The sequence below is a fragment of the Rhopalosiphum maidis genome, chromosome 3 (assembly GCF_003676215.2).
Source record: "Rhopalosiphum maidis isolate BTI-1 chromosome 3, ASM367621v3, whole genome shotgun sequence".
In the NCBI taxonomy this organism is placed as follows: Eukaryota; Metazoa; Arthropoda; class Insecta; order Hemiptera; family Aphididae; genus Rhopalosiphum; species Rhopalosiphum maidis.
Genome location: NC_040879.1, coordinates 23,653,413 through 23,671,712, shown reverse-complemented (window position 1 = coordinate 23,671,712; position 18,300 = coordinate 23,653,413). Strand labels below are relative to the sequence as shown.

The 18,300-nt window shown below is 27.2% G+C and overlaps 1 long non-coding RNA gene and 1 pseudogene across 1 annotated transcript; both read right to left on the bottom strand.

Annotated features, from left to right (window-relative positions):
* Positions 1 to 6,365: 6,365 nt before the first annotated feature.
* LOC113556422 lies at positions 6,366 to 8,286 on the bottom strand (annotated as a pseudogene).
* Positions 8,287 to 11,048: 2,762 nt separating this feature from the next.
* LOC113558947 lies at positions 11,049 to 12,042 on the bottom strand. Its single transcript, XR_003405767.1, has 3 exons — positions 11,889 to 12,042; positions 11,730 to 11,818; positions 11,049 to 11,295 (listed from the first exon to the last, which is right to left on the bottom strand). It is a non-coding gene; the product is annotated as an uncharacterized LOC113558947 (long non-coding RNA).
* Between the last annotated feature and the right edge of the window lie 6,258 nt (positions 12,043 to 18,300).

The window sequence follows — 18,300 nt, the reverse complement described above, 5'->3', positions numbered from 1 at the left end:
ATTTACATAATATAATGTAACAGCATAATAATTAGCAGTAGACCTCTTCCTATCTCCTATTCCTATTCCTATTTATAAATGTATTGATAAATTAAGATTTTGTCCCCCCCTTGAGAATTTACCTATGGGCGCCCTTGGATGCACGTTCAATTGTTAAACACATAAATACATACACAAATACATAATGTCACAATTAATTAATTATTATACATATTATACTCTATCCATATTCCATAATATTAATATATTATATGATATAACCATAAATATAAATATTAAAATATACAAAAGTCAGTGCCTTGTATAGTTATACGCGTGATAAAACTTATAAGCAAAAATAGACGTAGCCGCGCCACGTGCGTATTTATAACGAACGGAGATGAATTCGTTTACTATATTATTATTAGGTACATGTTATAATCGCTTTGGACGCTTCGACCTCTAATTCGAGTTCATTTAAAATCTGTTGAAAATATAATTTTTCACATAATCTAAAGTACCTACCTGATTAAAAAGCAAAATGTTTCTAAAAAATTATATTTTTTACTAACTTAATCGTTATTATTTTTTTAATAAAATACCTATAGCACTATTTTCAAAAACTTCATAGTGTTTTATGAAATAAAGAGTGACTTATATTAAACAGTTCACTCCGTATATTTTTTTTATTATTAAAGCCCAAACATTTCATACCGCTTTGAAATGAACACGTTCATGCTTTAGGTACTCATTTCTAGTAGGCACACTGTTTTATAAGATTAAATGTATCTATACGAATACAAAATATATCGTAGGCAGTTTTAAGATGTAAAATGCATTTATTTTTCCAAAATATCGACTTATTTGGTTATTAAGAAAAATTTAATTACAATTACATAGAATTTACAAAAATCAAGTTTACGCAATAATAAATAGTCTGCGAAGAAAATAAAGTAAAGAAAATAAAATAACTGATAATAACATTATTATAAAACAGAAAATGAGCACAAGACACATTTTAAACGGTTACGGTAATGTGTACTCATAAGTCATAATATATATTATATACATTTTATTACATAGGTATTATAATATTATCACTACCGATTGCAGCCTAGCTGTATCTATACAGTGGGCAGTGGGCACTGATTAATTATATATTAGTCATACTATAGTATGGCACTATAATAGAAGTGATCACAAAATATTATCGTCAAAATAACATAATATTATATTATTTTGTTGAATAAGTAGGCGTTATTTTTAACTGAAAACTATTATAGAGGAGTATAAGCAGATGATGTTATTATGACACAATATAGATGTTTATTGTACATGTACTGATTTATATATATATTTTTAATTGTATATCGAATTATTTATTTTAAATTCCAATGATACGCGTATAATATCAAATTATACAAGTCATTAGCACTCGTCTGTATGGTTTTAGAAAACTATAAAGCTACATAATAATATGATGTGACTTATTCATTATAATATTAATAATATTATATATAATTGGCGATATTATTATAGTACCAATAGCACCGTTAAATAGTAACATGGATTGAAATTTAAAAATGTATAGTTTATAATGAACATAATAAATAGCATTTGCATTGTACAGCTAAACGGTAAAAAAAATAACACGATATTTGCAGTTATTAAAAATTTACCAGATATATTACTTTACCTATCATATTATAATAAAATAATATAATACTGTTTTGTGTCATGACGTGTATTCTCCAACTCATACGACAAAGAGTTCTATCTGTACCTTATTCTCATGTACACAGTCATTAGAGTGCAAATCAATTAGGTATAGAAATAAAAAATTGGAATGTTTTTTTTTTTTTGTAAACGACACCCTCTTAAAATTATAATTTTGGCCTAGAGCCATGGTAAATATAATTTATAATATAGATGTCTATGTACCTAGGTCAATAAGTAAACCGTAAAGTGTGTAATAGGCTACTGCACGTCTGCATTCGTTAGAGTAACAGACAACAGTATAATATGTACAGAAACACTATTGCAGTCGTTATTTCGACGAATAATAAAACATCCGTTAATTATTATTAGTTATATTCGTATAAACTAATTGTTTTTAAGTAGTATGTATATACCTATTGTTTTTTTAAACTTTCACATGTGGCCTGTGCCACAGGTTTATGTTCAATAACAGCTAACTATAAGTGAAAAACCTAACATTTAAATTATATAATGTAGCAGGTAACTAGCCAACTAGGTAAGGCATAAATTAATAATAGGTAAGTAGGTACGTTAAATTGCAACAATAATATTCGTTTTATACAATATTATTAGAACCCTTGAATGCAATCTTAGCATGAATTTATCATTAACACTCGCCATAATCGTTAACGATTTGTAAACTTAAAAAAAATAGTCGATAATATAAAATACGTATGTACAATATTTCACACAACTCAATTTTCTCAGACGCTTATTAATTGATAATTATTAATATTATACCCCACTTTATTACACAGTTATTAAATACATACAATTAATATTTTTTGAATTAAAATAAAATAATTAAAATCGATTATTTTCATTTAAATATCCAACTATTTTGAAATATAAAATTCACTCATAAAAAAAAATGTTAGATATGTACCTATTCAACGCTCCACTAAAATTCTAAAAATAAATCTCTACATATTATATATGTATTATTTAATCATTGTTGGCTCTCAAAGAAATGTGATATTTATGCCTAGAGTATAGATAACCGTGATAGTAACCACTAATTATTACTCTATAGTATGTATAAAATTATGTAAGAAACATAGATGGACATTTGATTGAATTTTTAGGGGGCTATAGGCCTATAGCCTAATATAATAATCCAATGTAAAGTGACCTGTAGGGGCTTCGCCCTCGCCACCCCTTTCTTACACAAGTATAACAAACTACCTTCAATTTTTAGGGGGATAAGTCCTTCTAAGACCCCCAACGATCTTCACCTATGGTAAGAAGACTGTTTATATTGAGATAAAAATGAACTGTTAGCGAGTGGTTTTTTATTTTATTAAGGACCGGTCAAAACTTTTACCCCATCCTCTCAAAAATTAAAATAACGCCACTGTGCTAATGTAGGTAAAGTGTAAATACACTCGGTGAGCAAGTCAAATAATAATTATTAGATAGTATAGATACCTACTATATTTTTCAGTCCGGAAATTGTATGCCTTTAAAAAGTTGAGTTTCCTATAAAAATATTTCATTGGTAAATGGTAATGGTTAAATAATTAGGTATATAAGTATAGGTATTATGTATTATAATAAATAAGTATTACATTTAGTCGTTTAGTGGTTAATGAAGTTAACATAGGTCATAGATGAAAGATGAAACAGATATAAAAGTAGAAAGTAGGTAGGATTGTTCAATTTGTCTGGTTTACAATCGAGTTTACGAGGAAAATAAACATTTTAAATGAGTTATGAAGTTTTGAAGTTTCTGATATCTTGAAATATGGTTTTTCTTATCCAAATGTATATACATTCTATAAAATATATGTATTATAAATTGATAATTATTACCATCTACTTCCTTAGTCATATCTTCGTTCAATGATGGCGTAGGAACGGCTAACTATCAAATGAATAACTATTAATTGACCAACAATTTATTAAAATGCGATTATTTATAATATATGTCTTTCTGTAGGTAAGTTTTTTAAAATTTATTTTTGTTTTGTACGTTTGTAGTATATTAGTTAAATATCTATGTCGGAATAAAAATATGAAATAAATTAAGTAAATCGTGTGTAAATCAATTAGTTTATGATTTACTTAAACCTATAGATACAGTTAGGTTGCGAGGTTGCCTCTTGTGAACTTGCAGGTAGACCCAAAGTACTAAAATTCTTGGTACACAAGTAAGCAGTACACCATTGAGATTTCCGTCAATTTATATCTGAAGCTCTAATCCACATATAATGAGGTACCTATTGGCTATTATAGCCCTGATGCTTAAGGGTAATACTCTGTGTCTCTGTTCCAAATAATTATATTTCAACATTGTTTATGTTTAAACATTTAATTACATATTATGTTTAGTGTCTACATTATTGTCTTGTATAGTTGTATACCTAAACCTAACATAGGTATCCTTTATATTTTTAATACAATTTGTCTATATTTCCAACTATTAGGTAAATTCACAATTCACATACACTTATACAAATAAATTTTCAAGATTATGGTATGTTTTTGTCATTCATTAAAATGTTGAACAATAGGTACTTACTCTTATTATTAAATTATTTATTCAAAAAATTGTATAATATGTTTTGATTTGTAAAAAAATGTTATGTTGGAGTGGAGTAAAATAAAGGAGTTTTGTATAGGCAATTGATCTAGCTTGTTTTTAAGTTTTGGCTTGTATTTGTGAAAAGTAAATAGACATGTTCAAAGGCTCAAGATAAAATTCAAATAAGTAAGTTAGATCTTTAAAAAGTCAATTTTATAAACAATAACATTAAAAATTGTTTACGATTTTTGTTAAATTTGGGTGTCTGATTTGATAGCAAATTAATTGTTGAGTAAGTACCTACTTATTAGTTTTAACTGTAAACAAAATGTTTTAATAGCTTAAGATTAACTAATCAAAGTTTTAATGATTTCCTAGATAGATCTCCTTCTTGAATATATATTTAAACTTGCTCTATTTACTATTTAGAATAACTATACATTGATATTATTAGGGATAATGGAATTGGTTATAACATATGCATTTACGGATGATAAGTACATTAAAATATATTAGATGGTGGCCCTATTAATAAATAATTTAATTTAAATAGAACAATACATTCAGGTTATAAGAAAATTGAAGAAATTAATTAAGTTTTAAAATTCGTATTTTTTTAATAATACTATTGTCCAGAATATTAAGCTACCTAACTAATAAATATGAAGTTAATATTTTATATAAATTCTCTTCAAATAATAAAAAAAATTTTATTTCAAATTTCAATAAATTAAAATGTTTTTTTTTTTTAAATTATGTATTATTTTTACCGGATAATATACTTTCTTATTTTTCCTCAATTAATATTAATTATTTATTATATATATATATATATTGAAATATTAACTCTGAAAATAAATAGATGAATACATTTTCTTTATAATTTGTACAAATTGTATACATTTGAATAAAACATATGAAAATAAATAGTTGCTGAAAATGTTATGCATATTTATTAAGCTAAAAGATTTGAGTAAAAACATTTTTTACAATTTTTATCTCAAATACGATCATGTAATTCTCTACTCTCATATTATAGGAAATATATGATTAATGACAATGTTAAAACTCTCACTTAATTCTTAAAAATATATAAGATATTAATATATTATAAGTACATACCTAGCTAACTGCCTCCTTCTTTGCTTTGGGTCTAGTAATTATCACTACCTAATCAATATGTTTACCATAGACATATAATTCTATTATATTATGTCTATGATGTTTACAATAAGCTATATTCATAAATCTTAACATTAAAATATTCAAATGTAATTTTTTTATTTAATATTATTGTTCATTTTTGATAAAAATTAGAATGTTTCATATTTTTTAAACAGTATTTGATAATTAGTATATTCATGGGCGAATAGGCTTACCGGAAAACCGGGCATTTCCCGGTGGGCCCCTCTTCGTATTTTGGTAATGGGGCCTTTTTTAGACTTTTTTTCATAAACAGGGCTCCTTTTTAAAATTTCCAGGTAGGCCAAAAGTGGCCTATCTGCCCATGAGTATATTTTACTATTCTCTTAAAGCAATAAAAACTTAAATTAGGTACACTAAAAAAAATTGATTTAATTTAATAAATGTCAAATTGTATTCAAAAGTCAAAACAGTTTATTTTATAAGTAATGCTATAATAGTCCTATTAAGCCAATTTATTTTATATTGTGAAGTGACAACTAGATAGTCTAAATATTATTTCCTGTTAACTTAAAATTGTTTTGTAACCTACAGACAACACTAATACAAACAAATTTAACTTCTTTAATATATCAACTCTGTCTAACAAAGTAGTAACATATTATTTATATGAATAACAACACAATACAATTCTGTTATATTTGAATATAATATTATAATAAAGCACTAAATAGAATCATTATGATTATTGTAATGAACTGTTATATGTTCAATTATTATAATAATTATTATCTACCTATGGTAATACCTATTCGTTTACATTTAGCTGTAGTATAACATATAATAAATACCTAGAAAAATAAAAGCAGATCAAAATAAGTAAATAATAATAAAAAAATACATATAAAATAATAAATTAACTATGTTGGTATAATAGTAATAATAAAATCGTATTGGTCAATACTTTTATCAAATCAATTACATTAAAATATAAACATTATTTATTATGCATATAAAATGAATATAAATGACTAGCCCAAATAACAATAAATGTATTTAATCATACCATACATACTGAACGGATTATAAATTAAAAAATATGATAATATGATAAAATAAATATTATATTATTTAATATTAATCAGTATGTAAATTATTTTGGACCAGAATACTGGGAAATTCTTAAAATATGTATAGTTTTGTTTGATTAACACCTAGTTTCATACAATCCACTTCGCCCAATATAACGAACCCATTTGACAACATCGTGATCAGAATAATTCAACTTTGGCTCAAAAACTTTTAAATATCTGACTTTGAATCCAGAAGGAGCAAATGGTACCTCAAAATTCATAGAAATTGGCGGTCTAGTCCATTTTTTCTTAGTGTCAGTCTCCAAAAGATCGATTTCAGCTGAGAGCTGTGTTTCTTTCATGCCTGCCATCCTCTTAATTTTCCACACAATTGCATTATCTGAAGCCTTGTATTTGGCTTTGCCTTTAAGACATAACAATTGAACACCAGCAGTATTCAAGGGAGTGGGAATCTTGACTTCTATTTTCTGTCCTAACAAGGAGGGCTTGAAATTAGACTTCAAAACAGCTTTGACTTCCATGCGAGTGCGACCTACTTCTCTCACTAAAGGTATAACCCTGAAAGGCAATGATATATCTTTGGTGGTACGGTAACGCATCAATTCAAATTCACCATCGGGCGGAATGAAGCTTATGGAATGTTCGGTTTCAAATTTTGAAAGTTTTACACACTGATGAAATTGACAATCGTCAATGACGACAACTGGCTTTCCAGAAGCCGTCCTCGAGCCTGTGTCGTCAAGAATCTTGGTGCCCTTGGACTCCATTACAATTTTATCATTGATGCCAAACTTGCATTCGGGCATGCCGCTCAGGTAGGACTTCATGAGTATGCGACCGGCAACATGAGCGGACAACACCTGTCCCTGGGGCGACATGAGCAGGTTGACATACTCCAGCACGTCGAGGAACAGCTCGTTGCGGCGGTACTTAATGCCCTCGCGCCGCCATCCGATCTGACCCGTGACCTGGGACGTGATCTGCATCTGCTCCTCCTTGCTCTGTGACTTGACGCCTGTCTGCGTGATAAACGTCTTGAGCACGCCCGTGTCACAGTTCTGCGGATAGCCAAAGTCGAGTATCTCATCGAGCAGCTCGTAGATGAGCACAAAGTTGTTCTTGATGTTCTCCTCGTTGATCTTACCGAAGTACGACTGCATGACCTGCGTGAACCGTATGAGGAACTCGAATACCATAGCACCGTTGACGTTCTGTTTGGTGACGGCTGCCAGCCAAATGTTGGCCCGGCGGATGTGGAAGAACGACGTGCGCGCAATGTTGGTGACCGGCGAGCGAACTTGCTGGCGCGCGTGTATGACGTTCACGCGGAACGCGTCCACGGCGTTGCGGCCGATATCGTCGCGATACACTCGCGATATCAGCACCTCGCCCTTATGGTTGTACATGAACAGACCGCCGATCATGGCGACGTCTGTTGCTGAATAATAATAATTATTATTATTATTTGTTACCGGAGTTGTCGGTGTTTACGAAGCGGGCGACACGAAAAACTTTTTTGGGGGTAGGTCGTATCGGGTTGGGACGCCCGAAGGATGAACAGGAAAGGGCCCCTATCTCACCAGACTCGACGATGTGAAGCAATCTCGGTGAGCAGTTGACCACGGGAATAGAAACACGCCGTTGGGACTGTTTTGGAGTGTCGAGACAGACGGCGATCCCGTTCGTTAATTTTTAACAGTTTAACACGCCTCCGCAGAACCGTTTACCAAGACCTGTGAATCGATTGATCGCACTTTCGTGTCTGTGCGGCGATTCGACACTTACGTTATCAGCGCACCGCGTTATCGCGTGTCCCCATATCCGGACACGTCGTGGAAGAACCGCGGTACGTGTCCGTGATACCACAGATGATGGATCTTGTGCATTGGCCTGGTCGGGTTACACACCATTGACACGACAAGTAGTTACTGCGAATAATTACGTTATCACGAACGTCATTGGTGTCGACTGTCGAGTGATATTATGATTATTATGATCGAAAAAATCTTGGTCTAAAAAATCTATTTTGCCAGCACCTAAATTCTTTTCGTCCCATTGTCCCAGATGAATTTTTGTATTTTTTTAGATTATAAATGTAATTCATGCTTATTTCGGAACTTTATAGAACTTGTTGCCCTCAAATTAGTAATTACTAAACTCAATATCTCATATTTTGTACAATAAAAACAGAATATTATATAAAATTTAAAAAAAAGTAGGTACCTATTTACAAAGCTTTTGTTTAATATTTAATAAATAACTTTTTTTTTTAATAATGTTGATAATGTCTAACATTAATGTTATTCAAAATATTTTTTATTATAGCCATAAGCAAGTACATCTTTGATCATTATTAATTGTGTGAACAACTTCAAACCACAAGAGAAACTCCTAATATTCTCAGAAAGTCAGGACTCAAAATGTTAATTTTTTGAATTGTTTAAACAAAAAAAAAATATATTAGATAGGCATTCCTGAAGAGATAATTTGTTAACATATTAAACTACAATAATCTTGGTATCTTTATTGATATTGTAATTAATGGTAGTTTTTTTTTCAAAAGGATTATTGAAAATGTGACATTGTGTATGTGTGTGCAATCCCTAAACAACAGCAGTTTGGTACAAATATTTGTTTTTATTCAGCGTACAATTAGTAACACTTCAGAGCCATAAAAAAATAACAGTTATCAGGATTAGTGAACATAATAAATTTGATAATTATTTTTGTTTTTATAGTAATTAAAGGAATTTATATTATATACTCTCTCAAATATTACCAAAATCTTTTATTTTATTAAAGTAAAATTATTAATGTAGCTTAAGTTATTAAAACTATTAATTCATAGTGTTAATCTTAGTAATGTGTTAATGGAAATAAGAATCTTTAGAATTTTAACTTTTTATAACAGTATAGTATATTTACACAAATAATAAAAACATTTGTACCACCATTTTTTATACATATTATTAAATATAGTATTTTATTAGTGATGGAATAGGTAAAATGCAATTATTTTGCTTTATAAATTTAAAAAAAAATTAGGATACAAATGTTTAACTATTTTCTTAATTAAATTGCATTAGATCATTTTGTAAATATTTTAACCTACACCTAGTTTTTTTGTTGAAGTTATGTTTGTTATTTATGTTGAAGTTAAATGTTCAATTAAAAATAAAAATAAATAACTAGGGCACATGTGTAGTTATTATAAAAAAAAAATTAAAATTGATGGCAGCGTTACACTAAAAAATATCAAAATAGCACTTAAAATGTGGATTAAAAAGTAACAGTTTTATTAAAAATAGGATTATATTTTTATTTTATAAAACAGTATAGTTGAATAAAATATTTTAAACTCTAATTCATATTTAAAAATTATAATATATTTAATTAATTGATTCATGACTATCTTAAGAAATCCTAAAAAAAAATTTGTAATTAAAACAAAAGTTTGCTATAATAATTCAACTAAATGTACTTAGCTTAAACGCCTTAAACAATAAATTGTATGTGTTAAAATCAATTTAAAAAATACATAGTTCTAATAGAAAACATTTATCAGAAACTAAAATGTATTACATTTATTTATGAACTAAGCAGACAATAAGTAAATAGTTAACAAAAACTATACCTATCTAACTAAAAATACTTAAGTTGTAATTTAACTAACACTATTTGTTCATAAAAATAGATACTTAAATAATAAGGGTATGGTCAGAACATTAGATTTTTGTTTAAAATATGAAAAAAACGAGATCAATAAGTAAGAGTAAATAGTTAACCGATTAGTACTCAACTAGATACTAACAGAATAATAGATATTGGAACTTATTTGTAACCAGTTCATAAAACTATTAATTTAAAGATTTTAGGAAATAATGACTGTACATTTTTGTAGTTAAATAAGTTGTATTTCTTTTCTTTGACTAGGTATATTGAAAACGTTAAACCATTAATAAAATTGTAAATATACTTAGTGATGGATGATTTAGATTAAACTAATTTTATTAATATAATAAATTTTTCTGTAGTGTAGGAGTATAAAACATAAAATAGCAGTTTTAAAATGATGTAAAACTAAAATTAACTACGTAATATTATACCTATAGTTAAAAAAAATAATTTTAGTATGATAACAATATTTAGATATATACTCAAATATCATATAATGATCTAAATAATTTAATAAAATATTTAACGGTACCACAGAAAAGATAACGGATGTGGTACCAATCAATTTGTTTTCATGTGGAAAGTATTTAAAGATGTTAAATATTTGATCTCCCTGTCTCCATGAATGTATTTCATTTGATTCATTTATAAACATTGATTAGAATAGTATAAGTAACACACTGAAGAATTAATAATCATAATGAAGAATATAAATCATAATATACATCTATAATGACTACTAGGTAACTAACAGTGATTAACATTTAATTTAATTTACTATTTACATATAAGAAAAAATTTAAAATAGGTATTTAAAATAAAATTTAGATAAATAAATAATTTAGACTATAAATAAAGTCAAAAAAGATAGGTAAATGCTTTTGTGTCAATGACATATTATTTATAAAAAATAAAAAAATATCGTGAAGAAGTAATAAATATCCAAGTAATAATAAACCTAAACAGGTTTTCAAGGTTTGTAAATTCCAATTCAATGGAAACACTATGTTTAATTAAAAAAAAAAAATTGTACTAGACTAATTTTCAACGAACGATGTTGATACTGTCCAATAGGGATGAATATGAATTCATGCCTCAGCATCCTTTGAGTGATCAGCAGCACTGCCATAAAAAAAAAGTGGACATTTAAATATGTAAATCGGTTGAAAAAATAATATTAAGCATAAGTAATAAAAGGTAGTGCAAATCTAGCAGAATATTTTGTTGGATTTGAATGTAAAATAAATGTAACTAAACAACATGCTTAAACAATAATTGCAAATTGCTGCTTTTCAATATGAAAAAAATATGGATTTGAAATAAATGTTTAAATTGTCATATAGAACCATGTTTTATAGTGTATTTAACAAAGCAGATTAAATGATTCTAATGAAAGCTAATAATGGAAAATTAAAATCATTTTCATGATGTTACACTCAAGGTTTCTAGACATTAATTTTTCGTTACACTACTATTAATTTTCTAAGAATTACATTCAATACCCATTGCACGTATATTGCATAGAATCATTATTATTATCAGTTTCTTCTAGTTACATTTCAAGGTATGATATTGACACTTTTGAGTGTGGTAAGAATCCCAATTCACGTCTCAGCATCCCTTCAGTGATCTGCTGTGCTGCCATCTGAAAAAAAAAGTAGACAGTTATAAATATATATATAATGTTTGTATGTTAAAACGTCAGTACTACACACCAGAAAGAGAACGAATATCATTATATGACAACTACTATGTGGACAACATTGAATTATTTATGAAATGGAAACAATCATATAAAAACTAAAAGACTTATTTCATTCTTATTACAAACTTCTCGAAAGTAGTTTACAGTTGAAACTTAAACGCAAATACGGGGGTTAAAATGCAAAATGATATGAAATTTAAACACAAATGATAAGAAGCATTATTTATGATAAGCAATAAGAGGTAGTAAAACACTACCAAAATGTTTTGTTCATTTTGAATGTAAAATAATTTTAACTTAAAATTTCTGCTATTCAATATGGTGTGACATTACCATTCTTCAAATACAATTATGATTTAAACGTAACAATATCAAATTAGAATGGAATAAAACTACCATAGAACATCTATTTAAAATAGACTAAATTAATAACATTACTGTGGGTTATGGTCAAATAGAAAATAGTTTGGAAATAAAACGTAGTGAATACAAAAAGATTTCTATAGCTAAGGAATGTTTAAACAATGAAAAGTACAAGCAAATAGTGCTAACCAATCCTTTAATCAGATTATTAACAAATTTAAATCGGTACACTTCTATTAATTTACTATCAATTACATTAAAAACTAATTACACATACATTGCACAAAACCATTATTAATATCAGCATCTTATAGTTGATTTCCAACGAACGATGTTGATACTGTCACAATAGGAATGAATATGAATTCGTGCCTGAGCAACCGTTGAGTGATCAGCTGTACTGCCATCTATAAAAAGTAGTCAATTGAATAGGTATATCGGTTGAAAAAATAATATTAAGCATAAGTTATACAAGGAAGTACAAATCTAGCGGAAATTTTTTGTTGAATTGGAATGTAAAATTAATGTAACTGAAGAACATGCTTGAACAATAATTGCAAATTGCTGCTTTTCAATATGAAAAAAATATGGATTTGAAATAAATGTTTAAATTGTCATATAGAACCATGTTTTATAGTGTATTTAACAAAGCAGATTAAATGATTCTAATGAAAGCTAATAATGGAAAATTAAAATCATTTTCATGATGTTACACTCAAGGTTTCTAGACATTAATTTTTCGTTACACTACTATTAATTTTCTAAGAATTACATTCAATACCCATTGCACGTATATTGCATAGAATCATTATTATTATCAGTTTCTTCTAGTTACATTTCAAGGTATGATATTGACACTTTTGAGTGTGGTAAGAATCCTAATTCACGTCTCAGCATTGTAGTAAAGTGAGAAATCAGACTATACGTGCAATATATGCGTTATCCTTTTCTTTATTAATTAAGATTCGTTATTTGCATATATTACGCACACAACCACACACCTCAAGTTACTACCTTCTTATATGTATATATATCCACCTTCGTCGATATATATATATATATATATAAGGATTTAATTATATAGTAAATTGACTTACCTTAATTTGATTGGAGACCCGCTTGATATTGGATGGACGAAGGAAGAAGAAATGGACTTAATATTGAAATACTTTGGATTTTTTTTTAATCAACAACACAACTTATATATTTGAAATATTTATTATTTAAAACGTAAAATATAATTTATTAAGTAAGACTGCCTCTAAGGGCGAACGCGGAGAGAGTGAAGCTCTGGGGATCTGGCCGGTGGTCAAAGGGTATTATCCGAGCACAGATTTTAACGGTTCTTGTGAAAAAAGAAGTAAGGACATAACTATAAAAGACCACAGATGTTTATTATAATATAAACATCTGTGTGACCGTATTATACAGTGTTATAATATAATATATTATATTGAGGGACATAATGATGACACTCTTCTTGTATTAGCTAGCTGTGAAGAGTGGCTATCATTACAAAGTAAATAAAATAAATATTTATAAAAGTTTTATATTGTATAACATAACTTTTCTAAAACTTTGCATTTTACAACTCGTTATTTCAACACATGATATAATCTGTTGTTATGATATTCATCTAAAGATTTTGAGATTCAAATTGAAATACTAACATTTTTAATATTGGTTGTTTCGTTTCGAAATCTTAGAGGTTCAACGCAGTGACACCTCGAGATCAAATTTCTGTTCTAAAGAATTTTGAATTTCAATTTTAAAATTAAAAATTGCTAAAACCAAATTTCCTGCCAATTTTTTTTTTTAAACTGCACATTTAAATCATCATTTACCGTCTAAATCATTGAGTTGAAAAACTTTTACTAATTGGAAGAGGCATCTAGGGACGAATTTGTCTCGGTCTTTGAACATTTTATCCTAAGGGGCCAGTATTAAAGGATTTAGTTTTGGAGTTTTGGATAACGTAATAACTAATAATAAATTGAGTTTTAACACAAAAATTCAGAATTTGGACAGTTACACTGTAACAAAGTCATAAATGAGTAGATAATTTTTATATAATATGTAATGGTTTGTGAGGAATAATATTGAAAATTTTAAAACTGCAGTAGGGTTGCCTATACAAAAAACCTTCAAATCTGCATGACAATATAATAAAATACATAATGCGCTCAATTTCACTATTTGAGGTGTACTGTAAGATAAAATAATTAATAAAATAAATTATATCATAGAGATAGAATATTAGAAGAATCTACCAATATTCTATATTTCAAAAATAATTAAATCGTATAAAATTTGCCTATATAGACCCCTCCTATTGATAATAAAAAAGGATCCGACAAACTGTCTATATTAATTAAGCATATGAATATATTATGATCACTAATATTTTTGAAAATATAAACAAAAAAAAACATCACAAATGTCCATAAAACTTTACTCATAAGTCATAAATTTTTTTTATAAGTAGGTATTAAAAACCTTTATTTTGGTATTTATCAAAAGCACAAAAAAAAAAAACTAACTCTTTTCTAGTTAAAAGTTGTCTGTCCTGTATTTTTAAGTTTTGAATATGTTATACATGATTTTTCATGTGTAGCTGTAGTTCATGAGATAAAAATCATAAAATCTAGATATGTAAAAAGATAATTATTTGTTATACACATTTCAAGTTCAAATTTGATTGAAATCAAATATAGCAACAACGATGACTAACGATTTATAATTGAAAAATATTCGTGGGCATATAAAAATTTTAGAATATATTATTACATTTTATACATTTATTGGCCTTTAAAATGCATTTTATTTCTAATAAAAATGAATTTAACCATAAAATAATAAAAGTGAATTGAATAAAATTATTAAATTTATCGGAATCTTCTAGTCCATTATAAATGTAGGATGTTGAAACTTTTCAAAGTGGTAAAAATGTTAATTCATGTTTCAGCAAGCCTTAAAAGATCTGCTTTACTGCCATCTGAAAAAACATAGTCAATTAAATCTGTAAAATTGGTGGAGAATAATTTGAGAATACAGTGTTTTATAAGCACTTGAAAATGTGAATTTATAATTCGAGTCAAAATTATCATATAAAAGGATATTTTATAGTGTTAATGAAGTATCAGCTTAAATAATATTTATGAAAATTATTAATGGATAATTAGAATTGTTTACGTAATCTAATGGTAAGGGTTTCATAACACTAACTCGACAATTGATTGTTTCATAAGCAGTTAAAAATATGAATTTATAACAGGATTCAAAATTATTATATAAAAACATGTATTAGTGTCTATGAAGTATCAGCTTAAATGCAATGTATGAAAGTAATTAATGCTAAATAAGAAACATATTCTCTATCTAGTGGTCAAGGTTTTAAGATACTAACTTGAGAATTGAGTGTTTCATAAGCCATTAAATATTTGATTTAATAATATACGTCAAAATTATCATAAAAAAACACGTTTTATAGAGTTTATGATGTATTCCCTTAAATGAAATGTATGAAAGTAATAAATGCTAAATAAGAAACCTATTCTCTATCTAGTGGTCAAGGTTTTAAGATACTAACTTGAGAATTGAGTGTTTCATAAGCCATTAAATATTTGATTTAATAATATACGTCAAAATTATCATAAAAAAACACGTTTTATAAAGTTTATGAAGTATTCCCTTAAATGAAATGTATGAAAGTAATAAATGCTAAATAAGAAACCTATTCTCTATCTAGTGGTCAAGGTTTCAAGATACTAACTTGAGAATTGAGTGTTTTATAAGCCATTAAATATTTGAATTAGTAATATACGTCAAAATTATCATAAAAAAACATGTTTTATAGTAATTATGAAGTATCAGCTTAAATGAAATGTATGAATGTAATTAATGCTAAATAAGAAACATATTCTCTTTCTAGTGGTCAATGTTTCATTATACTAAATTGAGAATTGAGTGTTTCATAAGCAGTTTAAAATAGAATTTATAACACGAGTCAACATTATCATTTAAAAGCAAGTTTATAGTGTTTATGAAGTATTGGCTTAAATGAAATGTATGAATGTAATTAATGCTAAATAAGAAACACATTCTCTTTCTAGTGGTCAAAGTTTCAAGATACTCAATTGAGAATTGAGTGTTTCATAAGCTATAAAAAATTTAATTTGTAATATACGTTAAAATTATCATATAAAAACATGTTTTATAGAGTTTATGAAACATTGGCTTAAATGTAATGTATTAATGTACCTAATGCTAAATCAGATCCATATTATCTTTCTAGTGGTCAAAGTTTCAAGATACTCAATTGAGAATTGAGTGTTACATAAGCCATAAAAAATTTAATTTGTAATATATGTCAAAATTATCATATAAAAACATGTTTTATAATGATTATGAAGTATCAGCATCAATGAAATACATGGAAGTTAATAATGCTAAATAAGATTCATTTACTTAATTCAATGGTATTGGTTTCATGTCAATTATTTGAGTATTGAGTGTTTCATAAGCAGTTAAAAATATGAATTTATAACACGAGTCAAAATTATCATATAAAAGCATGTCTTATAGTGTTTATGAGGTATCAGTATGAATGAAATACATGGAAGTAAATTATGCTAAATAAGAAGCATATTCTCTTACTAGTGGTCAAGGTATCAAGACACTATATTGAGAATTGAGTGTTTCATAAACCATAAACAATTTGAATTAGTAATATACGTCAAAATTATCATATAAAAACATGTTTTATAGTGATTATGAAGTATCAGCTTAAATGAAATGTATGAATGTAATTAATGCTAAATAAGAAACATATTCTCTATGTAGTGGTCAAGGTTTCAAGACACTATATTGAGAATTGAGTGTTTCATAAACCATAAACAATTTGAATTAGTAATATACGTCAAAATTATCATATAAAAACATGTTTTATAGTGTATATGAGGTATCAGCTTAAATGAAATACATGGAAGTTAATAATGCTAAATAAGATTCATTTACTTAATTCAATGGTATTGGTTTCATGTCAATTATTTGAGTATTGAGTGTTTCATAAGCAGTTAAAAATATGAATTTATAACACGAGTCAAAATTATCATATAAAAGCATGTCTTATAGTGTTTATGAGGTATCAGTATGAATGAAATACATGGAAGTAAATTATGCTAAATAAGAAGCATATTCTCTTACTAGTGGTCAAGGTTTCAAGATACTAACTTGAGAATTGACTTTTCTATAAAAAGTTAAAAATAGGAATTTATAATTCTCATTAATATTATCATATTAAATCATGTTTTATAGTGTTTATGAAGTATCAGCATCAATAAAAATACATGGAAGTTAATAATGCTAAATAAGAATCATTTACTTAAATCATTGGTCTTGGTTTCATGATTCTAATTTTTTTTTCACTAATATTAAGTTGCTATCAATTACGTACAGTTATTATTAAACGTACCTTGCAAAATACCATTATTATTATTATTATTATTATCAGTATTGTCTAGTCAAATTTCAACATGGGATGTCCAAATTTGCACAACTACTAAAAATGGTAATTCATGTATCATCGTGCCTTGAAAGATCTGCTGTGCTGCAATCTGAAAAAATGTAGGCAGTTAAAATGTGAAATTGGTGGAGAACAACATTAGAATACAGAGTTTTATATGCAATTAAAAATATGAATTTAAAATACGAGTCATAATTATCATATAAAAGCATGTTTTATAATGTGTATGAAGTATCATCATCAATGAAATACATGGAAGTTAATAATGCTAAATAAGAATCATTTACTTAATCTAATGGTAAGGGTTTCATAACACTAACTTTTTGTTACACTTCTATGATGTTGCTATCATTTACATTCATTTACCATTACACGTACCGTGCAAAACACCATTATTAATATTAATACCTTCTAATCCATATTAAACATAGGATGTTGAAACTATTCCAAGCGCTAAAAATGTTAATTCATGCTCAGCAAGCCTAGAGTGATCTGTTGCACTGCAATCTGAAAAATATGAAAGTTAATAATGGTA